The following is a 17,833-nucleotide window of genomic DNA, read 5'->3' as shown; positions in this document are numbered from 1 at the left end:
TCTCTCTCCTCTCTCTTCTATCGTCGCGTCCCTCACTTTCTTCACCACACACGTACACACGCAGAGACAGAGAAGCAGAAGCAGAAGAGCAGAGAGAGCAGACCGGGGAAGATGGCGACCCTCACGCAGGGCATCCTCCTGAAGCTCCTCCAGTCCATGAACTCCTCCAACGCCCGCGTCGCCGGCGACCACTGCTCCGCCCTCCTCCAGGTCGTCGGCATCGTCCCCGCCCTCGCCGCCCCCGATGACCTCTGGCCCAACCACGGCTTCTTCCTCCACCTCTCCGACTCCCTCCACTCCACCTACGTCTCCCTCTCCGACCGCAACGCCGACCTCATCCTCTCCAACCGCCTCCAGCTCGGCCACTTCGTCCACCTCGACCGCCTCCTCCTCGCCCCCGACTCCCCCGTCCCCCGCGCCTCCGGCCTCCGCCCCCTCCCCGGCCGCCACCCCTTCCTCGGCTCCCCCGAGCCCCTCGTCGCCCGCCTCTCCCCCTCCTTTTCTCGACCGCCTCCTCGTCGCCAGCCCGCGACGAGGCTGGGCCTCGCCGGCGACGAGCTCGAGCTCGCCCAGATCTGGGCGACCTCGGCCCTCGCGGCGGCGAGGGCGATTTTTCAAAAAAAAAAAAAATTTCGTTGGAAAAAAAATTTCCACGATTTTTCGACCAAAAAAAAAATTTTGTAATTTTTCCAACGAATTTAGCCACGAGTTTTCCAACGAATTTTCCAACGAAATAAAATTCATCGCAAATTTCCAACGAAAATTGAAATTTTTCGTTGGAAAAATTTCCGACGACCTATTACCAACGAATTTTTTTTCGTTGGAAAATTCGTTGGAAATTCGTTTTCCAACAAATTTTTCCAAACTTTTCGTTGGAAATTTCGTCGGAAAAAATCAGTTTTTTTGTAGTGACATATAATTGAAACAAATAACTGAAGGAAAGTTGCAGAGTCTGACATGATGCTATTTGATATCTAATCTTACAATACATTCAAAACATGAACTAAGAGACGGGACAACCATAGAAGACGCAGAAAAACCATACACAAGAAGACGCAGCTTTGGTACGATGGCAGGACACCAAAAGTAGTCACTTTTGTCGAGACCTGAGGAAATGTCGATGCATAAATCAGTCCAGAATATAAAAGAAGCGTTTATGCATGGATGTGGAACTAGGTGTAAAATAACAAGAGGGTTAACAAAAATATGTTTCAGGACGAACATAAATGTTCTTACATATGAATATGAGTGAAATTATGAAAAACCAAGATTATGAAGCAAGCTTACCCCCAATTTTGAGAATTTTAACTAGAAAGTCTGGAGAAAATCATCATCATCATCATCATCATCAGCATTCTCGGCATCAATGTGTTGGTCATCATTGTGCCCATCACCTATTGGATTGGCTGGAGGTATAGGAGGATCGTCATAGCGATTGACGTTAAGGTGTCGCATAACGAGTCTCATTTGTTGTTCCAAGTTATTTATTTGTTCGTCCTTATGAACAAGTAAATTATTCAGACGATGCACTTCTTGGGTCAATTGCTCGTCTTGTCGTGACTTCCTTCGACCAGTCGCAGTGGATGATGAACTTCCAGGATTATTCGGCATGTACATCCTTGACAATGATCCCATCCCAAATATTTTCCCTTTTTTCACCCCACCCGTTGCCTCCATCCATAATGTTATATTATCAACTGATGGCCCGGACTCAGGACAATCATCACTACCACTAGCACTGTTCATTAAAAGTTCATCATATTTTTCCTACATTAACAATGTAGATGAAAATAAAATCACTATATATATATCTACCATAAATATTGAAAGCATTCACGGTTTTCATTATAGTTTACATATAAGCCAAAGTATAACCTTACATACCTTAACAGCTTTTGCTCGATCGCCAGTCCATGTCTTATCTTTCTTTTGAAATGTGCGTTCAAATGTAGCTGCAAATGTCGGTTCCGTCCCCAATTCTTGTGCCTACAAAATGTAAACATGAGTAAATGAATTAAATTAACTTATAACTCATTTAACAGACTTACCAGTCGTTTGCGATGCTCCGCAATATTGATAGAGCCCCCAGCATATGTGGCTGACCCATCACTAGAACTAGAAGATCGATTCTTCTTATTCTGCTCACAGAGTTGCCGACTCTGTTCAGATGCCCAAAATCTGTTAATTGCCGCCCAATTGTCAGCTGTAAAGAAAGACGGCTTCACTTGCTTGATCTTCGCTCTATTCATGACATTTCGCATAAAATCACCGTTTTTCTTATCGAAAATTCTTCTCACTTCATTGTCTTCCGCTTCCTCCCACTTGAACTTCCGCTACAATGAATAAAAACACAAATTGAAAGTTATTATGATGATTACATATCCATAACCATGCACCAGACATATATAGACAGATTTTGTAAAGTTCATGTCGGGGAAAATATCTGGTCCTTTAGGTATCGAAAACTACAAAGTTGTTCTAGTCCCTTTACATCATTCTTGACCATCAATATACTACACCAAACTTAATTGGTGAGAAAATAAAATATGTAAAACTTACCTTGAACTCATTCCACCACATTTCTTTCACTTCTTGTGGAACACTTATGTAAGTAATATATTCTCCCATCCAAAAGTTTCTTACTATTTTGTTCAATTCCCTCACAATAGACGGAGCATCCGTGAATCTGCAATCATACGGATATTGTGCAACATCGACAATTCAGTTGACATCAATATCTAAAGCCCTAAATATTACATATATTAAAATAAAAATGAAGTACTTACGAATCTCCAAATGGGCATATGAAGAATCGGTTATCTTCTTGATCTGTGTTTCCGTCAATATTCGATTGTTCCGCCGAATAATGGGGTGGAACGGAAGGAGAGGGAGCTAAAGGAGATTGAACTGGAGGAGATTCAGTTCGCATGTGGCCAAGTCCCGTAACATGTTGTTGAGTGTTGGAGGAAGGGCCAACGTGTCCATATTGTGACGGACCATATTGTGGTTGAGGGTTAGATGACGGGACAGGGGAAGAGGAAAGGGCCGGGGACGAGGACGAGGAAGAGGCTTGTCTTCTATACGAATGACCTCCACGTTTATACTGACAAGTAGGAAGGTTATGCGAACATGTAAAGAACTATTGACACGTATTACAGACACATAATGATGTACATGACAAAGCTTACCATTTTGATGGAAAAACTGAGAAAATGTTTCCTTGAAATGAGCCAATGTCGAGTGTTTATGACGTGCAATTTCGTACGAACAAATATACTATGAATCCCATTCATTTTGATATGAAACATCAATATATGAGCACGATATGGGTGGCCACAGGTATCAAACATCACTATATGGATCGCATTCATTTTGATTAAATTTTTTTTGACCACGTACAAAAATTTAAATTTCACTAAAAGTGGGTGGCCACAGGTATTCTAAGTCATTCTGTAAAGTTTTGTAAGAGAAAAATTGTTATTATTGTTAAATTTTTTTTTGGGACCTAAAAAAAAAAAATCACTAAAAGTTGGTGGCCACCGATATTCTAAGACATTCTGTAAAGTTTTGAAATTTAAAAATTTTTAGAATTTTTAAATTATTATTTTTTAATATAAAATTTTTCCCGTGAAATAAAAAAAATTTCCATACTAAAATTGGGTGGCCACAGGTAGTATAAGCTATTAGGTAAAGTTTCCAAAATTTTTGTCCTTCTTTATTTTAATAATTTTTAGGGCACATTAAAAAAATTAAATATAACTAAAAGTGGGTGGCCACAGGTATTAGAAGCCATTCCGCGAAGTTTTGAAAATTTTTAAATTCTAATTTTTTTTTGGCAACCTAAAAAAATTTAAATTTCACTGCAAGTTGATGGCCACATGTTTTCTAAGCAATTCTATGCAGTTTTGAAATTTTATATTTTTTTAATTTTTTTTTCACCCAAAAAAAATAAAAATTTCCCTCACAATGGGTGACTACATTTATTTTAAGCCATTTTATAAGGTTATGAAAATTTTTAATATTTTAATATTTTTTGTCCCAGAACGTTAAAAAATCTAAATTTCACTCAAAATGGGTGGTCACTATTAATTTTTGCCATTTTGTGATATTATGAAATTTTTGTTTTTTAAAAATTTTAAATTAATTTTACGGTCAAATTTCATATTTGTTGTCAACATATACCGTTTTTTTAATTTTCCGTAATTTTTCATGATTTTTTATAGAATTGTTCAATTTTCAAGTATTTTATGTGAAAACTCTTAATCAATCACCCTATCGTCATTTAACGCTTAATCATCCACATAATAGACAAATTAACCAGTCGACCATCGATCAAAGCCACATGCAATCCTAAAATCGACCCGTAACTTAGCCAACGAAAAGTGATCCTAAATAATCCCTAAACAAGTCCGACTAATTACCTAATTATACTAACTAGGGTTTAGGGAGTTGCTTACTTGGTTCAAGGAAAACAAAAACCGGCCGATCGAACAGTGGCGGTCTCGGCGCGGGTGTGGGCCCAAATGGTGACTAGTCGGCCAGGTGCTCGGCCACGACCGGGCAAACGACGGCGGAGCTCGGCTGTGACGGTGTCGGTCGGCGGCGACGGCGTCGGGCGGCAGCGACGGCATCGGGCGGCGGCGGCAGCAGGCGTCGGCCGGCGACTAGGAGGCGGGTGGCCGGCGGTCGGCGGTGGAGAGGCGGCGGCGGCGGTCGGGCGGCGGCAACCGTGGCGCACGGCGTCGGCGGCGCCGGCCGGGCGGACGGCGACGGTGGGCGTGCTCTGCGAGGCGGCAACGGGCGGGGGTCAAGCCTCGGCAAGAGCCTCGGCCGGGCCGATGGTGGGCGGCAACGGCAGCGGCTTGCGAGCCGACGGCGTGGGCGGCCGGCCGGGCGGCGGGCGGGCGAGGGAGGCGAGGCGGGCGGCGACGGCGTCGGTCTGGCTGGTCGGCGGCGGCGAGGCTTCGGGCCGCTCGCTCGGACGCGGTGAGGGCGGCGAGGCGGACCGGGGCGAGGGCGCGACCGGGCGGGGGCGGGCAACGGGCGAGCGGGCCGCGGGGCGGCTGGCCCGCGACCGGCGATGGGCGGGGGACTGCGGGCGACCGGTGACGGGCGGGGGAGCTGCGGGGCGGAGGCTGCGAGGCTGGGCGGCGACGGCGACGGCTGCGACGGCGACGGCGCGACCGGCGGGCGGGGCGGGAGACGGGCGGGGGGCTGTTGGGCGGCCGGCCGGCGACCGCCGACGGGCGGGGGCTGTGGGTCGACCGGCGACGGGCGGGGGAGCTGCGGGGCGGCTGCGAGGCTGGACGGCGACTGCGACGGCTGCAGGGGAGCAGCGCAGATCGGGCTTGGGCAGCGTCGGGGAAGGGGGGAGGGGGTAATAATGTCGCAAATATGCGACAGAACTCCACCTTCCGTCGCAAATTTACGACGGACTTTCTATGTCCGGTGCAAATTTTGTACCGACAAAAAATTTCCAACGGAAATAAAAATCCGTCGCAAATTTGCAACGTAAAAAAAATCCGTTGCAAATTTGCGACGGAAATAAAAATCCGTCGGAAATTTGCGACGGATTAAATTATGTGTCGCAAATTTCGAACAGTAAAAATTCCCTCGCAAAATTTGCGACGGGCCACTATAGTCCGTCGCAAATTTGCGACGGACAGGTTGAGTCCATCGCAAAATTTGCGACGGACCGGTTGAGTCCGTCGCAAAATTGCGACGGACTATACTGATCCGTCGCAAATTTGCGACGGAACTCCACTTTCCGTCGCAAATTTGCGACGGATTAAATTATGTCGGTCGCAAATTTTTGACCGACAAAAAATTTACGACGGAAATAAAAATCAGTCGCAAATTTGCGACGTAAAAAAAAATCCGTGGCAAATTTGCGACGGAAATGAAAATTCGTCGCAAATTTCGAATGGTAAAAATTGCCTCGCAAAATTTGCGAAAATTTGCGACTTACATAGAAGTCCGTCGCAAATTTGCGACGGACAGGTTGAGTCCGTCGTAAATTTGCGACGGAACTCCACTTTTGCGACGGACGTTCTATGTCCGTCGCAAATTTTCGACCGACAAAAAATTTCCGACGGAAATAAAAATCCGTCGCAAATTTGGGACGGACAGGGTGAGTCCGTCGCAAATTTGCGACGGACTATACTGGTCCGTCGCAAATATGGACATACTACATGATCGTTGTAATTTGTGACGTCTTTTTTTCGGTCAAAAATTTAGCGTCTCATTTATTTGGGTCCTAAATTTGCTACGTCTTTTTTTCAGTCCAAAATTTTGGCATCTCAAATTTTGTAGTGGAAATTAGAATATCGGAAATGTTATAGCACGTTAATAATATTTGACTTGTCGGCATTTAGGGACAAAATTTCGGACGATCAATTAAAATAAAAAGAATAATCGACAATAACAATAATAAAAAAGCACAATAACAATAATAACAAGAACAATAATGATAACAACCAAAATAGCACTTGTAGCATTAATAATTACACATCTATAGTGTTTTGTGACAAAAATTTTAATCTTCATCTTCGTCTTCATCTTCGTCTTCGTCTTCGTCTTCGTCCTCGTCTTCGTCATCTGTCTGAAAATCAGATTCTGAACATTCTTGTACATTTAATTCGCAAATTTCAGTTGGATCCACATCTATAATTGCTCCACACGGATCTCGTAAAGTTGGTATGTTATATTCCTCAATTTCAACCGTGTTACATACTTCCTCTTGTTGGTAGGCTCTATCCTTCCAGTGTTCCTCGATTTTCCTTCGTGCTTTGATTTTACATACAGCCCACCAATCAGCTTTGTCACGTTTCAAACTAGGATATGATGCATAACATACTTGAATTGCTTGTTGTGCCAAGACAAATGGTTCATACTTCATATACCTTTTCTTGTGATTTATTTCAACCAAATTGAACTTCGTATGCACCTTCATTCCTTTGACGGGGTCGAACCACGTGCACTTAAATAACACAACCCGCATCATTAATGGTCCAGGGTACTCTATCTCTATGATTTCATCCAACAAGCCATAAAAATCATCTTCTGAACTGCCACCATTGGATGACCGAACACACACACCACTATTCATTGTGGATTTTCCCATTTCATATTCTTGAGTATGAAAATTATATCCATTTATGAAATATGCTGGCCAACTTCGAACTCTTAACTATGGACCCCATGACAGATAATATAGCAATCCTTGCCCTCCAATTTCATCATAATTACTGTGAACCTAAGGTTACACATGCAAAGTCAATAATATATATTATACTAAATGATGTATATAATTTTAATAACTTGGTTTTGGTCCATAGGCAACTTACATATGTCTTGAACCATGCTGCAAATTGTTCATCGCACAAACGGTCAAACTCATTTGGTTGTAGTCCAAACATTTCAGTTTGGAAAATCCTAATATTAAAAACCATATAAATATTACCAAATATTTGACACACAAAACATATATTTACAAATTTACACTTACTTGAAGTATGGCTCGACTTCTGGGCAGTTCAGTAAAATATAAGTACGGGCTGCATGAAATTCTTCGCCTGATAAGTAACGAAACTGACATGTGCCGCTTGGTCGACCCAGATAATTGAAAATAGAGAATGCTGTGCAATTGGGATCAATGGGGCCCTCATCATTTCTGCCTGCTCTCCGCCTCTTGCACTGAACGTGCGGCTCAAAATAGTATGATGCAAATGTTGTCACTTCTTCCACAATATATGCATTACAAATTGAAGCTTCAACACGTGCCTTATTCTTCACTTTTTTCTTCAAATGATATAAGAATCTAGTTGAAATAGAAAGAAGCTTATCGGAACATATTATATGATAAACTAATCTAAACTGTATTTTAAAAAAAACATTACCTCTCAAAAAACATTACCTCTAAAAAAAACATTAACTTAAACGTGCTGAAATCGATTAAACTAAGATCAATTAGGCTCGCTTCTCTCTTAAAATTTTGGCCAAGCCATGGTGTGCAATGGGCTGGTCGAATTTTATCACTTGTGGACTTAATTAGTTACAGGCTTGATCCCTTTAGGGCCCATTATGATTAAACTCAAAGCCTTTAACTTTAATGGTCTAAACCCAATTCAATTAAAGCTCAAATACTCTGATTTTGGGCTTGAGGATTTCGGCAACTACTCCTCCATGGGCTGGCCGAATTTTGCTAAGTTTTGGCCCCAATCCACGTGACTAATTCATATCCATATACCACCGTTGGTCCAATGCAAATGCAATTAATAAACTAAACGATAGTGAATGCTCATAAAAACTATATGTTATGAATTTTACTTATATTATTTTGTTTAGAGGCTAAAGATTAGTCCCTAATTTTCTATACAATTAAACCCTAAATAATTAGCCAAAATTTAGGTGTCAACACTTACACTCAATGGTTCCAATTCACTAAATTTATCAATTTTGTTAAGCAGCGAATAGTCTATGATTAACAACTCTAACTTAATCACCAATTAACAACAAAACTAAATCCAATATAAGAGTAGACCTATGAGAAGCTTGTCATCAATTTGGAAATGCATAGATGCCCAACCAATTGGCGCACAAATTCCCTTTTGCTACAAACGGACCTATCACTGTCGTGAGTATATCCTCATTTATATCAGCAAATTGTCACACTTATAGCTTTTTTTTTGGATGATGGTATGGAGATTTCTTGAACTTTTTCAATTTGTGTAGTGTCATCCTAAGATTTTTTTTTATGCAATTAGGTCACTGAACTTCATATTTGTTTTTCATCTAGTCCTTCCATCAAATACTTGGGCAGAAATGCTGAGATAACATGCATGTCTTCTTTACATAAGTGCTATTGCTTCAAGTAGCTGCCGATATAGGATAATAAAACTAGAAAAAAGAAGACCAAAAATTTTTGAAAAAAAACAAAAGGAAATTGCACATGGTCAAAAAAGAGTGAGCGGGAGGTGGAACTTGGGCAATGGGGTCTAAAAGGGAAGCAGCGGCGATGGTGACAAGCCACCGGTGAGGGTCCAGCAACCCTTGTTGGTGGCCAGGCATCGTCATCGCCTCTAATCACCCACAAAAGCATATACTTAGACCGAGAGAGTGTTGGACAGAGATACTTAGGCAAGTTTAAATTGATATCGCCACCTTATTTGTCTTTGTCTATGGATTGATTCCACTCATCTTTGTCCTTATAGGTGGCGACAAGGGTGGCTGAACCTCGTTCCAACCAGCTCATCCATTGTGATTGGTTGGATTTTCATTGTTTCTCGTAATGAGGTCTTCACGTTGCTCTATTCCTTTGGCAATGCTCTCAACAGCTTGCTTACTTTTTCTACATTAGTAAATATTTTTCGTTGGATTACCAGAACATTCCACTACAAAAAAACATGGATTTTGCCATGAAAATTTGCGACGGGAAATTTTTCGTCGCTAATTTGCGACGGATTTTTTTTTCCGTCACAAATTAGCGACTAATAATTTTCGTCGCTAATTTGCGATTGAATTTGCCACGAAATAAAAATTTGTCGCAAATTAGCGACGGAAAATAAATCCGTCGCAAATTTGCAACGGAAAATAAATCCGTCGCAAATTTGCGCCGGAAATAAAATCGGACGCAAATTTGCGACAGAAAATAAAAATCTATCGCAAATTTGCGACCGAAAAAAAAAATCTGTCTCAAATTTTCGACGGAAAAATAAATCCGTCACAAAATCCATCGCAAATTTGCGACCGAAAAAAAAATCCGTCGCAAATTTGCGCCGGAAATAAAATCAGAAGCAAATTTGTGACGGAAAAAAAAAATCCATCGCAAATTTGCGACGAATTTAGCGACTGAAAAAAATTCGTTGCTAATTTGCGACGAATTTAGCGACGGAAAAAAATTCGTCGCTAATTTGCGACGAATTTAGCGACGGAAAAAAATTCGTGGCAAATTAGCGATGATTTTAGCGACAGAAAAAAATTCATCGCTAATTTGCGACGAATTTAGTGACGGAAAAAAATTCATCGCAAATTGGCGACGAATTTAGCGACGGAAAAAAAATTCGTCGCTAATTTGCGACGAAAAACAGTCCAAAAAAGGATTTAGCCACGGAAAATTAGCCACGGATTTAGATTTAGCCACGGAAAAAAAATTCGTCGCTAATTAGCGACAGATTTAGCGACGAAAAAATCAAATAAATTTTAGTAATTAAGTAAAATAACAGTTAGTAATAGAAAATTAATTGGTATTAAATCGTAAAATTGGATTAGTAAGTCATGCAAAAAGAAGCATGACTCAATATAAAAATTGGTAAGTTAAAAAACCAAATGGATAAGCAACTCAAATTAGAGTTGACAATCCAAAACTAATTGGTAACTTAATTGGGCAAAAGTTAATGAGGCACACAAAAAAGTTGATAATTTCATGTAATAGAAGGTAAATTCAAAGCTGGTAGAAAATTAGAAATGTATTTTTGTTAGAGATAAGAAAAGTCGGTCATTTCAAAATAGAAAACCAAATAAACATTGGTAAGTAACTCAAATAAAAGAAGGTAACATAAAACTAGTTAGTAACTTGATCGAAAAAAGTTGGTAATCACTCTAATAAAAGTTAGTAATTTCTAAAAGAGCCAGTAAATTTAAAAAGTTGGAAACCAATGCAAATAAAAGTAGCAACTTAATAAAAAGCTAGTAAATTTGAGAAAATAACAAATAAATGCTAATAACTCAATTGAGATTTGGTAATCCAAAACTAATTGATTTGATTGGAGAAAATTTACCTAAATCACGCAAAGAAAGCTAGGCTGATAGTTTCATATAATACTCGGTAAATTTAAATTATTGGTAAGAAATGTAAATAAAAGTTCGTAAACAATGACAGAATCTTTGTTTGGTTAGAGATTAGAGAAGTTGGTGTAGAAAAAAAATGAAAATAAACATTGGTAAGTAACTCAATTAGGAGTTGGTAATGCAATATGGTAAACTTGATAGAGGAGAAGTTGGTAATCACTCTAAGGGTACGTTTGTTTTGCGGAAAACTTAATGATAAAGGAAAGTGTTTTCCGGAAAATCATTTTCCATGAATACGCTTAGTTTTCATTTGTTTGGTGATATACGATGGAAATCGTTTTCTGATGTTTGGATTTCATTGGAAAATGATTTCAATCTCATGACTTTATTTTAGATCAAAACAATAAAAGAATTTTTAAATATTTTTATTTTAAAAAAAAATCAAATTTCTTAATTATTTTTTATTTCTCTTTTTTTATTTTCTTTTTTTGTAAAAATTTGAATTTTTTAATTCTTTTTTAAAAGGTCGTCGCTAAATCTGTCACTAATTAGCGACGAAAAATAAATTCGTCGCTAATTTGCGATGGAAAAAAAAATCCGTCGCAAATTTGCGGTACCCCTCCCCCCCTGCGCTTCCTCCGGCGACTCCTGGGTCTGAGGTTGCTTGTAGGAATGTTTTTTTGGTTCGTTTGACGTTGCGTTTTGGATTGATTGTTTCTTGATTTTTGTTGCAGGCGGATAATTTGGGCACGATAGGCAACGCAAGTAAAGAAGAAAGGCAGACAGGCAACGCAACAAAGAGATATAGAATCTACAGTAGAGAACATTAGTGATTTGGAGGATGATCAAAGCCATCGTGTGGCGAAGTCGCTTTTACACTCAGTGAAGTGGGAACGCATTATTTTGGATGAGGTGAGTGAATGAGAGTATCTTGCGGTGATATGAGTGCTAACATAGTTCAATGCTTTGTAACCGATATAAAGATTTCGATATGTCCATGCTGGCAACACGTGATTCGTTATTTTGTTTGGCAGGGTGAAGCCACGCATGAATGCGTTAATTTGCTCTTGGCAAGACAAATTTCTGTAAGATTAGGCCTTTCGATTGAAGGTTTGATTACTTTTAGGGAACCATATATGCATGTTCTTTTCCACAATTTATCAAAAAAACTTCTATCCGGGATCTCTTAGTATGATTTGCTTCGTGATCTTTGAACATTCATGTGCATGTACATTTCCCACTCATGCCTATGCAATTTTATTCAATGTAGGCTCACTTTGTCAAAGATAGGCGATGTAATACTGCAAAAGCAGTTCTCGGACTGGAGTCTTCATACAGATGGGCTTTAAGTGGAACACCTCTTCAAAATCATGTTGGGGAGCTCTACTTTCTTGTAAGTTTCTATTTTATACGGGTGGTTAATTGTTATTCACCTTCTGTAGTCAATCACATTGCCCTGCAATAAACTTTTCGGGTCCGTTTTCTTCAAATTGTTGTCTGGGTTGACTTCACTTTCATTATCTTAGTTAATGCAATCTCACTCTTTGTTTTCTGCATTAACTTTATCGATTGGTCTTAGAGCTTCACCTGTTGATTGCATGCACTGAGTTCGGCAAAAGTACACTAGAAGTGCCATAACTTGTGTACGGCGATCACTTTGGTGCCATAACTTTTTTTCGGATCACTTTGGTGCCAACTTTTTTGAAAATCGATCACTTTAGTGCCAATGTTGACGTTGCTCGCCGGAAATCCGATGTGGCGCTGACACGGCTCGCCGGAGAGGTCCAGTCAGCATTAAAAACAAAAAACGACGCCGTTTAGCTCATTGACGTGTACTTTTAAAAAAAATTAAATTATATTAAAAAAGAAAAAAAACCTGCAGCAGCGGCGAGGGAGCCCTCACCGCTGCTACCGCCAACCCACCACCGCCGGGAAGGCCCGGCGGTGGTGGGCGCAGTGGTCGGCGAGGGTCGCCAGCCCCTGGCCGGGGCCCGGCAACCCTCGCCGAGCCCAGCGAAGGCCAGATCTGGCGAGGCGAGACCTCGCCATCGCGACCCGAGCGACGACGAGGTCTCGCCTCGCCCAAGCAAAGGCGAGGCCGACCTCGCCGTAGCCCGGGTCGCGACGGCGAGGTTTGGCCTCGCCAATGGCGGCGAGGCGAGACCTCGCCGTCGCGACCCAGCGACGGCGAGGTCTCGCCTCGCCCAGCGAGGCAAGGCGAGACCTCGCCGTCGCGACCAGGCGACGGCGAGGTCTCGCCTCGCCCAAAGCAAAGGCGAGGCCGACCTCGCCGTCGCCCGGGTCGCGACAGAGGTCTCGCCTCGCCGGATCCGGCCCTCGCCTGGGCTCGGCGAGGGTCGCCGGATCCGGCCCTCCCTGGGCTCGGCGAGGGTCGCCGGGCCCCGGCCAGGGGCCGGCGACCCTCGCCGACCACTGCGCCCAACACCGCCGGCCCTTCCCGGCGGTGGTGGGTTGGCGGCAGCAGCGGCGAGGGCTCCCTCGCCACTGCTGCAACTTTTTTTTTTTTAAAAATTAAAAAATTCGTAAAAAAAGCCACGTAATTTCCACCGTGTACAAGTCAGACCATTTTTTTTTAATATAAATGTCAGGTCAGCTTTTTGGCCGGAATTTTGGCCGGAGTCACCAAAGTGATCGATTTTCCTCCGACTTGGCATCAAAGTGATCCGAAAAAAAGTTATGGCACCAAAGTGATCGCCGTACACAAGTTATGGCACTTCTAGTGTACTTTTGCCCACTGAGTTCAGTGAATGTATTTTTCCTTTGTTATCTATTTTGTAAGTCTGTTGTTCATTTGCAGTTCCTCAAAACAATGTCCTGAATGCTCTCACAGTTCTGTACGGCACTTTTGTTGGTGGAATCGAGTGAGTTGCATTTTCATTGGTCCTTTGGCCTCTCTCTCTTTTTTTTTTTGGGCAAATCATGTGGAATGTTTTCATTTGAACTCTGATATGGAGTATATATTCTATCTAGTATATAGCGAATCCTATACAAGCACATGGAAATGCCGTTGGCAGAAGGCGAGCAATGATATTACTAAAACACAATTTTGAAAAACAATTTGCTGAGACGCACAAAAAAGGGAAGAGCTGCTGATCTTGCACTTCCACCTAGAATTGTGAGTTCTCTTGCATATGTGTACAATTGCAATTCGGCATGTCGAAGATTTTTAACTTAAATCCACCGCTTCCTGCTCTCTTCACTTTCCCTGCAGGTTACTTTGAGGTGGGATACACTGGACATTAGAGAAGAGGATTATTACATATCATTGTACAATGAGAGCCAATCTAACCTTGTGCGGTGTGCATATTGATTGGTAGGTCCGTTAATCTAGGCTTCTTAATTTGCTCTTTCAGAGGATCAATTAGACTGAAAATGTGTCACCAGAAATTTCTAGCAATTGCTTTCATGGCCTAAAGATATATAAATGTTCTAAGTGCAATCCTTTTAATTTTGGATGCGAAATTTTGGCAATTGTAGGTATTTCACTTTCTTCTCTGGGCTTGTGGGACTTTGAGTATCGCATTGTATGTCAACAAGTGAATGTCACTTATTTGGAGGAGGTGATGAAGCACTTCATGCAAACCTTATAGGAGAAAGCAGAGTGGGCGCAAGATTGGAAGTATCTTTTCATACATATCGGGGATAAGCTTTGCTTCAGCATCTTCAGTGCCAGAAGTGCAGTTGGCCCAATATGTTCCTGCCCCGGAAAGAATTGCCACCCTGAGGTTGCTTAAGCAAGTGCTTTAAAGTGCTCAAGATTATTTATTCTCTCATTATGTGTACTATAAAGAAAATATATATGTCATTCTTGTGGAAAATGTAGATGAATGTATTTCATTTTCATATTATTATAATATTTTGATGTTATTAAGTGCTTAATCAATGTTAAATATAAATTGTAGGAATTAATTTTGCTGTTAATTAGATTTAAAATCGAAGTCGTCCCTAAACAATATTCGTCGCTAAAGAATTAATAAAAATTCGTCGCTAAAGAATTAATAAAAATTCATCGCTAAAGAATTAATAAAAATTCGTCGCTAAATAATTAATAAAAATTCGTTGCTATTATTGACCAAAAACAAAATTGGCAAATTAGCGATGAATTTTTTTTTTGGTCGAAATTAGCGACGAATTTTGTCACGAATAATTAGCGATAAATAATTAGCAACGAATAATTAGCGACGAATAATTTGCGACGAATAATTAGCGACGAATTTTGCGACGAATTTTGTGACGAATAATTTTTGACGAATTTTGCGACGAATAATTTGTCACGAATTTGGCGACGAATAATTAGCGACGACTTTTGTGACGAATATATTTCGTCGCAAATTAGCGACGAAAATTGATATTTTTCGTCGCTAAATTTTGCGACGCCGAATTAGCGACGGAATTTTTTTCGTCGCAAATTCGTTTAGCGACGAATTTTGTCAAATTTTTCGTCGCAAAATTCGTTGCTAAAACCTCATTTTTTTGTAGTGGAATTTTGCGACGAAATTTGCGACGAAATTTACGACGAATTTTGCGACGAATAAAGTTCGTGCCTAATTTGCGACGAATTTTGCAACGAATTATTTGCGACGGATAGTGTTCGTGGCTAATTTGCGACGAATTTTTTTCCGTCGCAATTTTGCGACGGAAATTGAAATTTTCTGTCGCAAAATTTTGCGACACCCTATTAGCGACAGAAAAAATTCCTAATTTTTGCGACGCAAAATTCGATTTGCAACGGATTTTGCGACGGAAAATTCCTAATTTTTGCGACGGAATTTTTTTCGTCGCAAATTCGATTTGCGATGGATTTTGCCTAATTTTTCGTCGCAAAATTCGTTGCTAACCCCTTGTTTTTTTGTAGTGTTCACTATCTCGGTGATCTAGTGAACGTGTAACTGTTTCATTCAATTTCATCTTGAAGAGCTCATACTGTCCAAGAAGATTGTTCATATTTATCTCTTTGACTATGTCAGTTCCTTCAAATGTCAATCGGAGTTGATTTCAAATTTATTTGGCTGTGACATAAATTTAGATGGGGACAAGGCACAATATATCAAATGTTTAGCTTTAGTATTGTGAGTAGCTCTTCTTCAAGTTTCTTCTGCATTAGTAATAGTAACATCGGTTTGAACTTCCTATCCATCTTGTCGAGCCGGAGCTTGAGCTAGTATATCTACCCCATTTTCGATTCCATCCCACATGTCAAAATATGTTGCCTGATGATAGGATTGCATTCTTTGCGTCCAATAAGCATAGTTGCTTCCTTCAGAGTAAGGCAGCTTGTTGGGTACTTGAGCATCATTGATAAGGAAATTACAAAAGTTAGCTATAAGAGAATATCTTTATACTTTGAAGAAATACACTTCGAATAACAAGCAACAAGGCTCTGATACCAATTGTTGAGGCTAACAATGCAACCTAGGGGGGTGAGTAGGTTGTTTTGACTCCGTTTGAGGCATTGTTCGGGAAGAAGCCAAACATATATGCTGTTAGAGTGTTTGGCTATGAAGCGTATGTCCACGTGCCAAAGGAAAAGTGGAATAAGCTTGAGAGCAAGTCAGAGAAGTACATCTTCATTGGGTACAAGGATGGTGTCAAAGGATATAAATTGGGGAACCCTGATACTAAACGTATCATTTATAGCAAAGATGTAGTCTTAAAGGAATCCATGACAAATCAAATTATTCCACAAGCTCCTGAAAAACCACAGAAGGTTGAGTTCGATGTTGGTTCGAAGGAAAAGACAAAGGCTATACAAGCTGGAACAGAAAATTCATATTCTGGAGCTGATAAGCATGACGAAATGGATGACATAGTAGATTCTGAAATTGAGTTTGAAGTCGAAGCACTGAATTGGTCTTAAAAAGGTCTACACGGCTGAGAAGACCACCTAAGAGGTACACCCTGTTTGTCAATAATTTGTGCTCTTATTGTTATAAGTAATGATCCAAGTACTGTCAAGGAAGCAAGAAGTGCGGAGGATGCCAAACAGTGGGAGAAAGCCATGAAAGATAAGATGGACTCACTAGATGAAAAAGGAATGCGGAGTTTGGTAAAGCTACATACATATCGAAAGGCAATTGATTGCAAGTGGGTGTTCAAGAAGAAGATATCTATAGATGGAGAGATATGACGATACAATGCTCGTTTGGTTGCAAAGGAATACTCGCATATAGAGAGAGTCGATCATGATGAGATTTTTTGTCTTGTTGGTAAATTGAATTTGATAAGACTTGTTTTTTCTATAGTAGCTATATACAATCTAGAAGTAGAGTTTGATGTGAAGACAACATTCCTTTATGGTGACTTAGAGGAGGATATTTACATTAAACAACTAGAAAGGTTTGTAGTCATAGGAAGATTTTGTTTGCAAACTGAAGAAATCTTTGTATGACCTAAAACAATCTCCAAGAATGTGGTACTAGTAGTTCGACTCATATGTCTTGAAGCTTGACTTTGTTTGTTGTTATGCTGATCATTGTGTCTATGTGAAGATGTTAGAGAATGATTTTGTTATCTTAACCTTATATGATGATGATATGTTGCTAGTTGGGAATAGTTGAGAATGATCAACACTGTGAAAGGATTGTTGACAAAACTATTTGAGAGGAAAAATCTAGGCCTAACAAACTTTATCTTGGGCAAGCAGATAAAAAGGGAGCATGAAGAATGAGAAGTTGTGGCTAAGTCAGAAGAAATATGTTGAAGTGTGTTGAATAATTTCAACATTGCATACTATAAACCAGTGAAGAACCCTATGTCCACAAGTTCGAAGTTATCAGTGCTCTAGTGTCCCAAGATTGAAGCAGAAGCTAAAAAGATGGCAATAGTCCCATATGCATGCATAGTTGGGAGCTTGATGTATGCCATGGTGTGTACTCGTCCCGATATTGCTCAAGCAGTATGAGTATTGAACAGATATATGTCCAATTCGGGGAAAGAGCATTGGATGGCAGCAAAGTGGGTGTTTCGTTATCTTTGCAATGCATTTGACTTTAAGCTATGGTACGAAGGCAGGAAAAACTCAAAG

The 17,833-nt window shown here is 40.6% G+C and overlaps 1 long non-coding RNA gene across 1 annotated transcript; it reads left to right on the top strand.

Moving 5' to 3' along the window:
* The first annotated feature begins 11,529 nt into the window (after positions 1-11,529).
* Positions 11,530-14,688, top strand: LOC130139991 (uncharacterized). The gene is made up of 6 exons (XR_008817999.1): positions 11,530-11,700; positions 12,059-12,181; positions 13,607-13,670; positions 13,780-13,924; positions 14,021-14,122; positions 14,287-14,688. It is a non-coding gene; the product is annotated as an uncharacterized LOC130139991 (long non-coding RNA).
* Positions 14,689-17,833: the final 3,145 nt, after the last annotated feature.

The sequence above is a fragment of the Syzygium oleosum genome, unplaced genomic scaffold (assembly GCF_021117445.2).
Source record: "Syzygium oleosum isolate NSW1041296 unplaced genomic scaffold, Sole_v2.1 Sole_v2.01, whole genome shotgun sequence".
Classification (NCBI taxonomy): domain Eukaryota; kingdom Viridiplantae; phylum Streptophyta; class Magnoliopsida; order Myrtales; family Myrtaceae; genus Syzygium; species Syzygium oleosum.
The sequence above is the reverse complement of the archived record's forward strand: the minus strand, read 5'-3'. Positions and strand labels throughout refer to the sequence as shown.